We start from the raw sequence: 17,921 nt of genomic DNA, 5'->3' as shown, positions 1-17,921 counted from the left end.
ATTTAAATTTAAAATTTAATATATTTAGTTTGCCGTTCATTATTACAAAATCCATCAAAAATCATATTCAGATACGAGATGATACCGAAACATTTTTGTCAAGGGGCCCTACTCAAATGATGTAGCTTTTTTCGGCGATTTTCGACTACCGATCCCCCTTTCAAAGCGGCCAGGGATGGACAAAAAATAAATACTGTTTTACAATTCTTTCAAATACGGCCTTTTATCAACATTTTTATTATAACAGCAAATTGCGTACACAACAAGGCCCTTTCATGACGAATATAGTTTTGTTTTGAATTTTATATGTCATGGAGCACCCTCGGCATGATACTGTATATTGATGTGGTCCGGGGGCTTTTCCACCAAAGCAGTATTACAGTTATTATATCACAGAAACTTGGGATACGATTATTTTCTTTTTAGTTAAGCTACATTGTGTTCAATTTTAGTACTTAACTTGGTGACCTTTATTATCTACTGCCATGATCAAATAATATACAATGTGGGTTTACGGTCCAATTCTCTCTGCAGGCACCCTTCTTTTATTGCTATATTTTAAATTTAAATCCATGCTAACACTCACTAACACAAATTGTTTATTGTCTCATATACACTCACAATCTCTCATTCCAAACGTACAAACGTGGCCTTCGAGACACCAAACCTGATCACGAATGCGAGCCCCGCGATCTCGCCAACATTCAAACATCCCGGAAATTAAATGAACGTTTGCACCTAAAAATTTACTAACGCAGTCTCAAGCATCAACCCACCGCTCGCGCAATCATGAATCGGTCACGTCCGGAAGTCTTAACGCTTGATACTAGCAACCCAAACTCATGCCTTCAGTTGGACCAATAGAAATAAAAACTAGACAAGACATCTACGCGCGATCATCGAAGAACACGCGAACATACGAATGGCCATACGCTTATAAAAAATGTGTCCACGCGAAGTTACATACACACTAGCACACGCGACAAAAACATCAACATACAAAGGCTCGAGTCCTTCGCGATCATCCACGCACAACCACACCCACGATCTCGTAAAAGAGACAATACCCCGGTGACTAAGTGAACAGTTTAGTACTTATAAATTCACAACGGGGTTCAAGAGTGAACCTCCAAATGCCCGTGTTCGCGCGATCATGAATCGGTTTCGTCCGGAAGCCCCTATTCTCGGCCCTAGTAGCATAAGTCCAATGCCTTCAGGTGAACTAATCAAAAAGATGATGCTCATATCCACTAAACTACAAGTTCCATGGCGACAAAAAATCGAATTTATACACACGAAGTACATACACGCGACAAACAAATATACTAATGCTTGATCCTTTCGCGATCATCCACGCTACCTACACCCGTGCTCTCGCAGACATGATAACATCCCGGTGATAATATGAACGTCTCAATACTTACAAACATTCAAACGCGATCTCGCGATTGTTCTATCAGATTCACGGTACGCGCGCGGTCATTCTAGAGCACAAGCGAATATGCGAAAGGCACCCGGTTATAAAATAGAATTTATACATGCGAAGTTACATACACGTTGGCACACGCGACATACAAACGCACACGCTATCGAACACGTTAACGGACAAATGCTCGAGCTCTTCGCAATGATACACGCGATCGCGAGTCCCTACGCCCGCACATACCTGAACCGTACAATGAATATCACATTCAGAATCACGGCCCGCTACAATTGGCCCAAAGCAGTGTTTTAGTGGGCGACATTGCCTGTCACGTCTGCAAATTGTAGTATGTGATTCTGACGGGGAGCCCTTCCGAGAAGCTAGCTCTACAGCTCCAGTAGGATAACTCTCGAAAAAAAAATGTATATGTCATGGAGCATGAAGAGAAGAACTCTCAGTTCACAAACCTGCAGCTGCCAATGATTCTAAGAAGCATACGTTCAACTAAATTACTGAATTGTGTTTGATTGATTTCGAAGAAAAAAATTTACTCTGCAAACTAAATCAACTAGTTAGCAAGATTAGCTAATGTAACAACTAATGTAGCAAATTAAATCCGCATACAAAATCTTTTCCTTTTTTGATGAGTGAACGTGAGATTTTGAACGTCGCTTCCTGAACGTAACGATTTTATTTTTATTTTTGAACTATTTACTAGAAATCAGTTACAACATTCTTGTAAAATATTTGAAGGTGTGCTAACACAAACAAAAGAATAATTCATGTTTTTATAGGATTATGAATGTTTTCGAAACCAGCATAGCGTAAAATCCAACCACAACCCTTATTTGAAATTTGATCCATGTTTCTCATTTTTTATTCCTAGATGGATTTTTTTATTTTGTTAAAATTTCATTGATCTATGTTTTCAAGTTGTGTATTGTATTCGTATTTCTACAATTTTAAGATTCTGCCTTTTTTTATCTATTTCTATATTTTTATTTTATCCATCTTTTTACGTTTCTTATTTTTGCTTTTTTTTCTATTGCTATCATCATCACTTACTTTAATTTATAGTTTTTTCTCTATTATTTCATTTTATACGCAATTTTTCGAGAAAATTATTATTATACGCGACAATTGCAGGGTTATTGCGAAAATTCCACTAAGAACCCTTGTTGGTTAAGGTTTGAACATATTATTTATAGGGTATTCGCCTTAATTCTGCAATGCACATTCCACGCGTAAATTTAACTGTGGAGTAAGTTCAACTTCTAGTGAGTTCAAAAAGTATTTGTTATTCGATTTGGTCTTTAATTTATTTTATTTGTGCATGCTATGCTTTAAAGCTTTAAAGTGGCCTATTTCTAAAAATAAGCAGCTAGAGGATTGCATTTTGACACCCCTATATATGTACATAAAATATATGAATACTAGAAATACCTAATAGCTGATTTTAATGCAACCATGAAGAAGATAGTAAAATTGCAGCAATCGAATTACCAACCTAAGTGTACTTCACTTCGTTTATGTCTCTGACATTACCTACCCATTTTTTCATTCCATCCAATTTTTAGAATTTGTCTATTTACTACCTTTATTCTTATCATAGTAAAAAAAAATATGAAAAAAAGGAAATAGGAAACGTCCTATTTCCTTTTTTTCATATTTTTTTTGCATTTCCAAAAGCAATTTTACTTATTCAAATTCATTCCAATTTGTCTTATTGTTTAAGTTTTTACCTTTCTCCTATTTTCTTCCTCATTTTCTAATTTTTGCTTTCCGTTTTTCGTAGTTTTATTTTTTCTCATTGTTGATTTAATATAATTTTATTTATTTTTTATACCTTTTTCTTAAGATTTAATTCGTTATTATTATTTCTTTATTGTTTCCATTTAACCTATTTTGAAAGTGTTTTTTTTCTGTTGACCATTTTCCTATTTTTTTATTTTCCTAAAAAAAAAATTTGATTTTTCTTTTTTGACACTATGCGCACTTTTTCTTCATTTTACATTAAGTTCGTCGTTTGAATTTGTTTCAAATTTCATTTCTAGTGTTTTTTTCTATTCTTTAAATAATTTATTCCATTTTATTCATTTTCTTCGTGTTAATTTCTCCATGTTTGTGTTTCTATAGTATACCATGTTGGCTTTTTTCTACTATTTTTTGTTTTCCATTTTATCTGTTTGTTCCGTTTTTGTTCAATACTTCCAATTTCCTTTACTTTTTCGTCTTTTCATCATTCCAATTTTTCAGTTTTTCAAAATTTTCCAGTCCGTCCATTTTTTTCAATTTCTCTATGGTTATTTTATTCTTGTCTTTTATATATATATATATATATATATATATATATATATATATATATATATATATATATATATATATATATATATATATATATATATATATATATATATATATATATATATATATATATATATATATATATATATATATATATATATATATATATATATATATATATATATATATATATATATATATATATATATATATATATATATATATATATATATATATATATTCCTCTAATTTATGCATTCTTAACGTATTATTTAGTTTTTCTATTGCTTTAAATATGTCTTGTTTTTAATGTTAAATAAATTTTATTATTCTTGATTTATCGAGTTTTTCAGTTTTATGATTTTTTATATTAATGTTTGTATTATTTTTAGTAGTTGTTTTTCATTTTCATTGATTCTTGAAAATTTTCTACTTTCCTATCAATTTTTCATTATTTTCACCATTTGTTCAATAATGTTCGACTTCTTTCATCTTCGCAATATGTTCTTCTGATTTCCTGTTTTTTTATCAACTTTTTATAGCTTTTGTTTTGGTTTTTCTCGAAAAAACAATTTTTTGACAATTGACATTAATTTGTTTATTTGGTTGATTTTGTTGTTTTTATCTCATTTGTACATTCTTTTAATATTTAGTTTTCCTATTATTTTTTTATCTTTTGCCGTTGATCGCCGTCCAGATATTTTTTAATTTTTGTAATTACTACATTTTTAATCTTTCCATTTCCTTACTTTTACAAGTACTATTGACAAAAATGGCACCAAAACTGTCTAAGAGGTATTAATACACAGGCAATACACAGTGGTGGGTGCCAGAACGTTGGACCCCCCGGGCCCGTATTTTCTCTCTGCGGCCCTGAGCATTCATGGGACTTTGAGCCATGCAAAATATAAATATATATTTTAAGTATTCAATTCATTGCACACAAATTGGAAATAGTGAAATTTGAAATAATGAACTGTTGTTTAGCCAAGTCTTAACAATTCATAATATTTAAAGATGAACATTTCTAATTATGTCCAAAGCAATAGTCCAAGTACAACCTTTACAACTTTGACATTAGGTACTATCTTGAATATCGTCATCGTGGGCTACTTTACGCGAAATTAAAGAATGATGTTTGAGCTTCTAGGTATTCGTTTTATACAACGTAGCCACTCGCTCTTATGTGACAGTCTGTAAACTAATTCTGTTTGACGCTTACAATCGTCCCTACTCTTTCGATTTACAGTCTTCCACTACTCGAAGTTTGCAAATAATAATAGTGCATTCACTTCAAACGACACCATCCGATTCACCTCCTGAGCAGGCACTGCTGTAATCAATCAACTAAAGTGACCAGCGCCAGTTTTTTCCACCGCTACCTACCTGACTTGTGGTACGATTCAGTCCAACCGGAAAAGGGACGACAGCTACACACAAGTTGACGGATGGGACCAAAAAAGCGGGCGGGTATCACCGAAATAGGCTACAGCAAGCTCGATAGGCAGAGCGGTGTAGAATGAAGAACGATGCTGATGACCCAAAAGACCGCCAAAGCCTGCCCGAAGAAGTCGGCCGTCCCCGATTGCGTAAGTACGTATGATGCGGCTTGTGTTTCATTAATGATATCCAGAGATGATCCAAGTTGGACCAGGCCACGCCGAAATATGATTCTAATTTTTATGAATGACCCAGTCTCCTTCGGACACCCTGGTGGCGCTCAGCCGCTGGCCATTCGTTCACTCAATCAAGCAGTTCGTGCCGAGGTCTCGAAAAACGCGGCAGTGTGCGACGGTGAAAGATTCGGTCGGACTTAAAGACAAAACAGGCAATGAATTTGATGAGGAAATGGAACAAGGAAAAGTGGTCACAAAGGTGTAATTTTTATGTCATATTTTAGACGTTCTTAGGAAGCCTTTGAACGAGGTAGGTGCTGCCGAAGTCGTGTTTTGCTGTCTGAAGATATGTTTTCCTGTTTTTTGGCGATTATGATTGATGAAGGTCGGTAAGTGCTTACAATAGAATATGAAGGGAAATTAGAACCAGCGGCGTTGTTTGGCTCCAGCGAGGCCGCTTTTCTGATGGGGGTGCACAATGTGTGCGGAACAATGAAATTATAATTAGACGCTACATGCGTTGTCGCCAAACGGAGACAGTCTACTTTAGGCCAAGCTGATATCGGACATATTAATTTAACTATGTTCAAGAAACTCCAAATGTTTTTCGATAAAATAACATTGCATGCGATAAGTTGATTTTGAATCAAAAAGTTCATTTGAACAATAATTATTCAAATCTTCAATTCGTCACTGTTGTGCTATCTTATGACAAACGCCAGTTTGGGGTATACTGAATTAGATATGCCACATTACTTGTCTGAAAAATTTCTACGAGGTGGCGTTTTAAGAATTTTGCAATTACATACTTTCCTAAGATGCGAGAGGAAATCGTTTCCAACCTAAATTGCGAAGCGCAAACAATTAAAATTGCCTTTGTGCTGAATTTATTCTTTCTTTATGTGTGATTGAGAAACGTGGCCAAATTAGACTACTGTCGGGTCTCCTACTACGCGATTAACTGGGGGCGTAAAAAGGAATCCGCGTTGTAGGATACCCATAGCTTATGGGATTTCGACTAATTGGGGCTATGGCCGATTGTTTTGTCCGCGTCAACATGTAGCGCCATACTTTCTTTGGCAAAGTTGTTGTACTCACTTGGGCCTACAACTTAGAGTCATAGAGTATCCAATGAGTTGAGAACTATGCCGCCAGGGGTGCTATGTAGAAAGAGTAAATAAATCGAACCTCTCGTCGTAAAATCGACTCTAATCAAATGGATTCAATGTCAAATATATCAAGACCCTGATTATTTTGAAAGGTGGTGTCTTCGGGAAATTTGTAAAAGAAGTCCAGAGCTTCTGGATGGTAGAAAGTATAACTCGCAATTGCTCCACCAGGCGGCGCTAGTACTAATGCAAATATTCAACACATGTTAAAATAATTCTATATCTCAACATCGTGATTAGATGGAGTAGTACTTCAGCAAAGTTGCACGACAGATCGAGGACTATCCAACGGTAACAGATTAGTTTAGAATACTCTCAGCGGCGCTAGTGAGCGTAGCAGCTTTCAGTATATGTATGTTATGATATATCTTAAAAGTCTAATAACTTAGAAAGATGGTGTTTTCGGCAAAGCTCTCGAGGAGGTCAAAGGCTACTTGATTATGGAAAGATTAAAGTGGAATGGACCCGCCAGGCGGCGCTAGTGAGCATTTTTTTAACCATATATCTCGAGATCATGATCATTTGGAAGGGTGGTGTCTTTGGCAATATTCATAGGCAGGTCGAGCTCTGTCCTCCGGCGAACAAATTAGTTCAGAACTCGCCCACTAGGCTGCGCTAATGAGAGGAAAACTTTCTTAAGATTAGAGATATATTTCTAAAGTCTGACAATTTAGGAAAACGCTGTTTTTGGTAAAGTTCTCCAGGAGGACAAGTTCTGTTTGACAATGTAAAGAAAAAATTCGATTTGACACGCTAGGTGACACTAGTGAGCACGCATTTTTCCTTTCAACTTCTGCATTAGAAGAGTGGTATCTTCAACAAAGTTGCTCGAGAGGTCGAGGACTACCCAACGGTAACAGATTAGTTTAGAATACTCTCACTATGCGGCGCTAGTGAGCGTAGCAGCGTTCAGCATATGGTAGGTTATGATATATCTCAAAAGTCTAATAACTTAGAAAGAAGGTGTTTCGGCAAAGTTCTTGAGGAGGTCAAAGGCTACTTGATTGTGGATAGATTAAAGTGGAATGGACCCGCCAGGTGGCGCTAGTGAGCATTATTTTTCATATTCTGTATCTCGAGATCATGATCATTTGGAAGGGTGGTGTCTTTGTAAATATTCATAGACAGATCGAGCTCTGTCCTAAGGTAAACAAATTAGTTCGGAACTTTCCCAATAGGCGGCTCTAATGAGAATGAAACATTGTAGATCTATCTCTAAAGTCTGACAATTTAGGAAAACGCTGTTTCCGGTAATGTTCTCCAGGAGGACAAGTTCTGTTTGACAATGTAAAGAATATTTTGGATTTAGCCGCTAGGTGACACTAGTGAGCACGCATTTTTCCTTTCAATTCCTGCATCGCAACATTAAGGCAGTTTAGACGGGTGGTATCTTCAACAAAGTTGCTCGAGTGGTCGAGGATAACCCAACGGTAACAGATTAGTTTAGAGTACTCTCACTATGCTGCACTAGTGAGCGTAGATGCTTTCAGCATGTGGTATATAATGATATATCTCAAATGTCTAATGATTGCGCTTTCGGCAAAGTTCTTGAAGAGCTCAAGGGCTACTCGATTAAGGATAGATTAAATTGGAATTGAACCGGTTGGTGACGATAGTGAGCAAGTATATATTTTATATTCTGTATCTCGAGACCATGATAATTTGCAACGATGATGTCTTTGGTAGTATTCATCGGCAGGTCGAGTTCTGCCTTACGGTGAACAGATTAGTTTATAATTTACCCATTAGGCAGCGCTAAGGGGGCTAAAACTTTCAGTATATTGTAGATCTATTGTAGTCTGGTAATTCAGGTGACTCTAGGTGACGCTAGCAAGTACCTGTTCTGGGTGACGCTAGTAAGCACGTATTTTTCCAATTTCAGCATTTAAATATTAAGGCAGTTTAGAAAGGTGGTGTCTTCAACAAAATTGTTTGATAGGTCAAGGACGTAGTAGTTGTTACATTTTGTGTCAGCTCAAACTCTTCGGTTGGAATATATTCAATGACTGCCGCGAAGCATCATTCCATTGAATGATGAACTGGTGTGGCAGTTTGATGCATACAATGATCAGCACACATCGCAGAGAAAGCAGAACGCTCTTTTTTCGGAATTCAATAAACGGATTGCAAGTGTTCGCGTGCGAAGGGGTGATTGGGTGCGAGAGCAAGGCTGGAAGAAGTCATTTCAAATGACATTTTTATGCGAAAGTTCGGGAAAAAACCAACGCGACCGCCACGCTGCAACTGTACCTAAAGCTGTTATGCATGTAAACGGACGAGAGAAAAGCAAAAACGTTCGTGCTGCTGAGCGTGCCTGTTACATGTTCGGGAAAGTTCGGTTATTCGGCTTGCTGCCGTAGTTGGGTTTCGTTCGCTAGCTGTTGCGAATGTATGTGAATGGCCCGTGTGTTTAACTTTCATCATCCGTTCCGTTGGAACTGTTGCAAATAAATTTCATAGCAGCGGTTCAAAATGAATGTAGTGAACGACATTCATGGCTTATATTTGCAAGATTGGAATGTGCGGCAGTCCTTTTTTCGCTTGCTATAGGAAAGGACTGCAAGCAAAATATTAGCGGTCACATAGTATCGTTGAAGGTAAAGTTGTTGGCCATAGAAAATCTATAGTTTTGTATATTTACAATGCGCAGAGGGGGGGGGTCCGCTGATGCCTCAAAATGGAAATGTTTTCAACTTTTCTATGATGAGGAGGAAAAAGTTGTCCGTTGAAAATCAATAGTTTTCTACATTTACAATGCACAGGGGGTCCGCCGATGTGTCAGAATGGAATTATTTCCACCTTTTTGTAATGAGTTTTATATTCTGGTTGCAGTTGAAAATCGAAATAGTGAACTGGCGCCTTTCGATTTTTCTCCTGTTTAGCTCTTGCCCAACTAAAGCGCATCTGGTATAGATGATGGGCAAGTTGATTCTCTAACATGTACACATAAAAACAAAAGGCGCAAGTTCGAAGTTCGATTTTCAACTGCAACCAGAATATTGAAGGGGAAATTGTTGACCGTTGAAAATCAAAAGTTTTGCACATTTACAATGCGCAGGGGGGTCCGCTGATGCGTCAAAATGGAAATGTTTTCAACTTTTTGGTAATGAGTTTTATATTGAAGGGGGAATTGTTGGCCATTGAAAATCAATAGTTAAGTAATAATAGTAAAATTATGCGCAACAACAAGCTTTGCCGCCTACACTGTTTACTAACTTGCAAATTGCAATTACGCGAAGAAAACGGATGAAAAGATTATTTGCAGAAGCTTTGGCAGAAATATGTTTTTCCCTGCATCGTAAAATATATTATGCTTATTGTACGATCTGTGATGTATTTTTCGAACAATTTCCGCAATATGACTTTTATCGATTAATTTTAATTACAGTAATGTAATTTGTTCAAGTAGTTACTTTCTCCAGTTTTACATTTCTTATAAAAGAAATGTATAGAATTCGCTCAAACTTTCAAGATTTTTTCCGAGGCCCGGAGGGCCGAGTCTTATATACCAATCGACTCAGCTCGACGATTTGGGACAATGTCCGGGTGTGTGTGTGTGTGTCTGTGTGTGTGTGTGTGTATGTAACGGACAAATTCTCATTCGTGTTTCTCAGCAATGGCTGAACCGATCTTAACCAAACCAATTTTAAATGAAAGAACTAAAAAACAGTATGAACGCTATTAATTTGTTTTTGATTCTGATGTTTAGTTTCCAAGATATGAATGTTTGAATGCGTAAAAATGGCGTTTTTTGCAGTTTTTTTGAATTATCTCCCGAAATTGACAATATAGATTAACAATTTATATGTTTTTAGATAGCTTTAACGAATACCTTTCGAACAAGCTATAGATTGTTGAAATCGGACTATTATCAAAAGAGATATTTAACATTAAATGCGGACGAAAGATTTTTATCATTTCCCATTGCCAGAAATATGACCAAAAACATGTAATCTATTATTAACGCCAAAACGGCTTATTTTAGGTCAATAGTATCTTCGGAGAATTTAATGGAGGCAATATGGCCTTTCTTTTGGTATTGTGCTTTTGCTGATTAATCCCCCTATGAGTGAGATATTTTCACAAATTTTCTTGGAAGTGATTATATCGAAATGATGCCTTCAGAAAATTTGTAGCTCTTACTTTTGCGAATAACTTTACTGAAGACTTCAAATATCTATTTTGAATACTTTAAAAGTTATGGCTTGTTGTTTGTGGATTACTCTTTGTCGCCTATTTATTGTACAATATAGTAATAATCCATTGAAATAAGCCAAACATTATTTCGATAAATCGAATTTTGTATTTCATTTTTCTATCTACAACCGCTAGAAATAATCACCGAACACTTCTAAGTTGTCTGGAAGGAACTTGATAACTTATCAGTACAAAAATGTTCATTTGTGCGAACCTTCTGATTGCATTTTTTCTAACTTATAACCATCGGATCGATCTGAAACATATCGGAAAATGAAAAGCGAAATAAATAACTCCAAGCAACGGCGTAGCCAAGAGAAGGTTTTGGGGTTTAACACCATACAACCACCACCCCCACCAGACCCAAAAAAAATATTGGATTGAAGTTGAAAATTTATTGATGCAGACTGATTTAATTCAATATTACAATAACAATTATTTGATCCGTACATTGATAACCTGTTGTTGTAAACATCATGAGGACTTTTGATAAATTGTCGGAATGGGGTCCTGATATGTAACTGATCTATTGGTCTTGATTTCACAGTTGTCTAATTGCATCAATATCAAATTCCTGCCTGGAAACATTCCAATAGAAAATTCCAGAGTTCTGTAATCAATCATAATCCTCAGATTTATTTTCAAATTGAGCTCGTTTTTGTAGAAATGTACTGTAATAAGGGTTTTTAGTTAATAGGAAGCGAAGTTAAAATTGATTTAATGTCTATGAAACATAGAACTGCTCACCAAAAAAATGCATAACTTTCAACATTTGCTAAAAATGTTTTTGCTTTTTTCATTCACTCTAAAATTCGTCAGTCTAATCCCGACCCGGAGGGCCGAGTGTCATATGCCTATCGACTGAGTTCGTCGAGATCGGAAAATGTCTGTGTGTGTATGTATGTGTGTGTATGTGTATATGTGGAAAAAAATGTAACCTTTGTTAATCAGAGATGGCTGGATCGATTTGCACAAATGAAATGAAAAATTTCAAAATCAAATTTGTATTTTTGATGCCAAATGACTTTAAAATGCATGAAACATTGAGATGTTTGACAAAAATTGACTTTTTTGGACTTTGGTACATTTTTGCCTTTCTAATATAGAAAGGTTATGCAATCACTCTAAAAATCGTCAATCATACCGGCCCGGAGGGAGTATGCAATGAGGGGTAGCTACTTTAAAATTAAAACTAGTTTAAAATTTCTTAACAAGTTGAAAATGTTCGGCAGGGCCTGGACCTCCCGGATCTTTCTCCATGATCCGCCGCTGGTTTCAAGCGATGTTTCAGTATCACATAGTATCTCAAGATCGTGGCTGTCGATCCGTTGTATGTATGTGCAAATCGTACTGAACATGTAATATTCATTTCAACCATTGTATTGAACACAACCAGCCATGGAATCGTAGTCTGGACAAATAAGACAAGCACAATTGCACCACTAGGTGGATTAAAACAGGTTTTTATTTTGGGAATGCGTCGAGACGAAAACGTAATATGATTAATAACGAGGATAACACTTTCCGAATGTAGAGAGAAATTTATGAAAAATGACGATTTCCATTCGACTCTAGCAGGTTCTGATCGATTTTGATGAGCATTTGATTTTTGTTGTATGGCCAATTATATGTATAGGTCAAATGTTTAAATACAGTAATTTAAGGTCAAGATAGCATCATTTTGAAACCGCCAATTTCGGAGGTTTAGTATCTTCGATGAGTTTTACAAACGTTAAACAGCGCATCATTTGATAAAATCATTTTGACGGTATATCGTCCAAGAAGTATTTATGGTAAATTTTCTCAGGTTAATATTAATGACTACAATAAAGTCTCAACAAATTCGCTAAAGACAACACGAACTCTGTTACTATTATCTGAAAAATTATTTCTGCATAATTTTAAAACTTCAAAAATTACGGTTTTGGAATTATGCCGTTTGGACAGTATGATCGATTTTCACCAAACCGAATTTCTGTCAAGCAAGTAGAAACAAAGTCGTTCTACACTCGTTCACAAGAAACTTCTTCGAATGCTGAATATCTATTATAATACATTGAAACCCCGATTTTATCAGCCAAATATGAACATATGTTTGATGGGCTCTAGCAGACGAACAAGACTGAATTCGAGTAAATCCTTTCTTGCGCATGTTTTCCTTATCATGAAGATGGAAATATGTAAAAATAAAAAGTTCATAATAATCAGAAATAGTTATCAGACTACATCAAGGGACGGGAAGAATATTTTAACAGCTTCAGTTTATTAAAAAGAAAAAAAATTGCCCGATTTAGTCAATGTCCCCATTTTGTCCGCCTAAAATACACCATGAGATAGATAAAAATGGGTCTTTATTGCATGTATTATTCTTTATTGTATGTATTATTTCACATTAATAGGTAGATTTCATTTTTGGGGATTTTTTTATTGCATCGAACTACAACAATTTTTAGGTAGCTTTCAAGGGGTTATTTTATAGACTTCTTCCAAAATTTGGCGAACTTATTCCAATTCGTATACCATTTAATTGGTATACTTAAGGGTTTATATGTTGCAGATAGAGAAAATACTGAAACTTTCAGTTTTTTTCCTACACAATATTACGTAAGCTTATTATACAATTTTTCATAATAAGTTTGTGAAAATTAAAAACTATTTGAAATTTTTTAATAGTTTAATTTTTTATTTAACCGTGATTTTTTAATAAATAATGACCATCGCTTCACAACGTAGTCTATTTTTCATGGCTTGCGGTGAGCACGATCTCTCGAATTGCTGAACTGAAAATTATGGAAGAGAAATTAATTTTTAGTATTCTTTACAGATTTAACTCGCCGCACAGATGGCTCTGATTTAGACCCGCTGGTGCCCTAAGACGATTTCGCTAGGTTTTCAGAGCACTGTGCACCCAGTGCATTAACGCAAGTGACGGAAGGTTATCGTAAAGTTTCGTGAAAATGAAAATTCCAGTAATGATGATGATTTTCCCAAACGGTTCGTTTTCGATAGGTTTTTATTTGTTCTTTGGCATTAGGATTAGCGATAATAATTCAAATCAAGGATACTACTGGGAAGTCACCTTTAGAAAAAGTCGACGTCGAAGTAAAATTTGGAACTATGCACGCATGCACTTCAGAGATAGCGTGATATCAGGATCTGCGATTCCATTTCAACGCTTTTTTGTGAAAAGGGCGATACTTACAAATATAAACATAAGGCTTTTGAGGGCTTTGAAACGCAACAAATTAACCTAAAAATTTGGATTCTACGATTTTGCTTTCTTAAACTACAGCAAAAAATACAACGGGCGAAACTGTATTTTTGTTTGTTTATTTAAAGTTTCGCGCTCCACGCTCCATGCAAACAATCAGGGCGATACTTTTTTTGCTAGCAGTTTAGAGGCGAAACTGTTTTTTCGTATTTTTTAGGATTATCAAGCTGATACCAGCTGTAAATAGTAACAATGATTGCCATTGAAAAAACCCGGACGAAATCGGTGGTGTAAAACTGTAGTTATTGTTAAAAACGTAAGGGCGATACTTCAATGCTGATAGGTGGGACCGAAAAAGTAAACAATCGCCAAAGGGGCGATACTATAATTTTGTCAATTTCAATAGCAAAAACAAATTTTAATTTAATAATTTCAAATACTTTATGAAGTTTTGGGTTTCGATCACTGAATCATGCAATCTAGAATATAAAACACAATAGTTCTTAAATAGGAAATAAAACCTAGTCTGGAAATATTCACTGTTGATTTTCTTTGAATGGTGTCACTGCTAGTAGTTTTCAAGAAAAAGCGTTGATTTCTTAGTTCTCAGTCGCGTTGTAAATTTGAGTAAAGTATAAACTTCAAATCGATTCAAAAAAAAATCGATTTTTTTGACTCAGTACAATATATAACCCCTTTAGGAAAATTCAGTTTTCCCACCACAATTTAGATATTTTATTAACAGAGCATTAACAATAATTCGTTGGTATGTCTATTTAATGGGCCATTTTTCGCTTTTCCATTTATTTGGTTTGAGATTTCTAGCACTGATATTGTCCTATGCTGATTTGAGCGATTCTCTGAGTCCTGCCACTATCCCATGTAGTATGTGTTATCAAAAACATCGCGAAGCATCAAGTTCTAAATGTTCTCAAGCGATATAATATCCGAAGAGAGTGATAAGAGTTATAAGAAATGTCTCATCACACTGTTCGGTGGATTAAAAGCGTTTTTTTTTTCATTTCGGTATAACGATTGACGAGTTTCCACCATTTTGTGATTTATAATGGTAATACAGTGAAGACCCGTTTTTATCAGCCCATTGGTAAATTTTAGGCTGATAAAACGGGGACATTGACAATATCGAGAAATATACTTTTTTTTCTTTTTAATCAACCGATGCTCCTAAAATATTCTTGTTTTGTCCCTAGATACAGCCACTTAACTCTTATCGGATCTCTAAGATAACAAAATTATGCTCAAGAAAGGATTTACTCGAAATCAACTTGATTTATTTGCTAGAGCCCATCAATCTGCTATCAATTTCTTTTTTTTTTTTTTTCTTTTTTTCATTTTTCTTTTGATACACAATTCTCACTTCGACATAGATCTTTCATAAGGGCCTAAATCAGTGATGCCGCAAGTACAGATTTATCTAGAAAGGTACAGATTTCTGAAGCATTTTTGGCACAGATTTTGTACGGTATCCCTACACACAGAAAAAAATATTGGTAAAAGTAAGAGTGTTCCGCTCTTAGCAAAAAACAACCAACGCCAACTATTAGGTTGAAAGTAAAACTTTTAAATTAATCAAGAATAATAATCAAAGTAAAAGTTTTCCTTTTAAGCAAATGAAGAATAGTACTCAAAACAAAAGTTTTATTTTTAAACTAAGAGTATACGTTGGTTGTTTTTTGCTAAGAGTTAAAAACTCTTATTTTTACCAACATTTTTTTTCTGTGTGTAATAAACATCTAATGATCCAAGAGCCTAACGACCTGTTCAGAGTATCATCCATACAATATGTAGAATCGTTGGACTATATGGGTTAAAGTTGGTGTATAATTTTTTTTGTTAGGGTACAGATTACAAATTTTTTTAAAAATTACAGATTTTTAACATGACAGCAAGGTAAAATAATTTAACCCTGCGATGCATCTCAGTAAACAGTTGATTTAGGCAGCAGTGATGGCAAGAATCTGAAGTGGAGCTGGTACTGATTGAGCTTGAACTGAAGCTGACATTATAATGCAATATGCGAGAAACATGCTTCCAGTAAATCAAAGGGATGATGTCTAATAAAAGCTGAATGAAACTTCTCGGAGTGCATACGTTTACTCTGACGTACTCCATTTGAATTTTTGCAAGCCGGTTTCTCGCATCTTATTGATATTTCCAACCCCATCTCAGCTTCTCGCCGCCACTCTGTTTGCCACCTTTGGTTGGCAAACAAAGTGGCAGTGAGAATTTGAGCTGGAGCTGATATTGACATTACCCAGTCAAACTTATTCGGAATTCTAACTGGTTTCCCACACTTTTACAGTGAACGGCAAGTTACGGCACCGCCTTTTAGTTTACTGGGTTCTTGCGGAATTCCAGCTCAAATAAAACAACCGAGTCAGAATGTCTGGTTTGATTTCCCCGAATGGAAAATTTTAACAACCTCGTTATTGTTTGGGTACAGAATCCGGTTCTTTTTTCGATAGAAGAGTACAGAAAGAAATTTTTTTTGAACTCTCGGTACAGATTTAATTGTGGCAACACCGGCTTAAATCGCTAATGTAAACAAACTGAGTTTTCGCTATTATGTGACTAAAATACTGCAAGGTAGCGGTAAAAATGATCGAAAACATATCCTTTTGAGATTTCGACTATGGAAATATGCCAAAATGTAATGGTGGAATATGAAAAAGATGATTTTTGTTCGTTTAATTGTTTCTTATATATTGGCACAAAATTATTAATGCAACAATATATTTTCCTGATTAAAGGAGAAGAATGACGAAAATTTTGTCTTGCAATACCATCATTCTGTAACTGGATTATGCTACTATTGCATAATAAAGATTCCATTATGTCACATTGGCGGTTGCCCGTGTGCATTGTAAAAGTTCAAAACTATCGATTTTTAACGGCCAACAACTTCTATTCATTTTCAACGGCCAACGAATTCCCCTTCAATATAAAACTCATTACCAAAAAGCTGAAAACATTTCATTTTCACGCATTGGAAATGTACAAAGCTATTGATTTTCAACGGCCAACAATTTTCCCTTCAATCTAAAACTCATTACCAAAAAGTTGAAAACATTTCCATTTTCACGTATCGGCGGACCCCTCTGCGCATTGTAAATGCACAAAACTATTTTCCCTTCAATATAAAACTCATTACTGAAAGCTTGAAAACATTTCCATTTTGACGCATCGGCGGACCCCCTGCGCATTGTAAATGCACAAAACTATTTTCCCTTCAATATAAAACTCATTACTGAAAGCTTGAAAACATTTCCATTTCGACGCATCGGCGGACCCCCCTGCGCATTGTAAATGTACAAAACTATTGATTTTCAACGGCCAACAATTTCTCCTTCAATATAAAACTCATTACTGAAAACTTGAAAACATTTCAATTTTGACGCATCGGCGGACCCCTCTGCGCATTGTAAATGTACAAAACTATTGATTTTCAACGGCCAACAATTTCTCCTTCAATATAAAACTCATTACCAAAAAGTTGAAAACATTTCCATTTTGACGCATCAGCGGAACCCCCTTGCGCATTGTAAATGTAAAAAACTATTGATTTTCAACAGCCAACGAATTGCCCTTTAATATAAAACTCATTACTAAAAGGTTGAAATCATTTCCATTTTGACGCATTGTAAATGCACAAAACTATTTTCCCTTCAATATAAAACTCATTACTGAAAGCTTGAAAACATTTCCATTTCGACGCATCGGCGGACCCCCCTGCGCATTGTAAATGTACAAAACTATTGATTTTCAACGGCCAACAACTTCCCCTTCAATATAAAACTCATTACTGAAAGCTTGAAAACATTTCCATTTCGACGCATCGGCGGACCCCCCTGCGCATTGTAAATGTACAAAACTATTGATTTTCAACGGCCAACAATTTCCCCTTCAATATAAAACTCATTACTGAAAACTTGAAAACATTTCCATTTTGACGCATCGGCGGACCCCTCTGCGCATTGTAA

This window comes from Topomyia yanbarensis, chromosome 3, assembly GCF_030247195.1.
Source record: "Topomyia yanbarensis strain Yona2022 chromosome 3, ASM3024719v1, whole genome shotgun sequence".
NCBI lineage: Eukaryota > Metazoa > Arthropoda > Insecta > Diptera > Culicidae > Topomyia > Topomyia yanbarensis.
The sequence above is the reverse complement of the archived record's forward strand: the minus strand, read 5'-3'. Positions refer to the sequence as shown.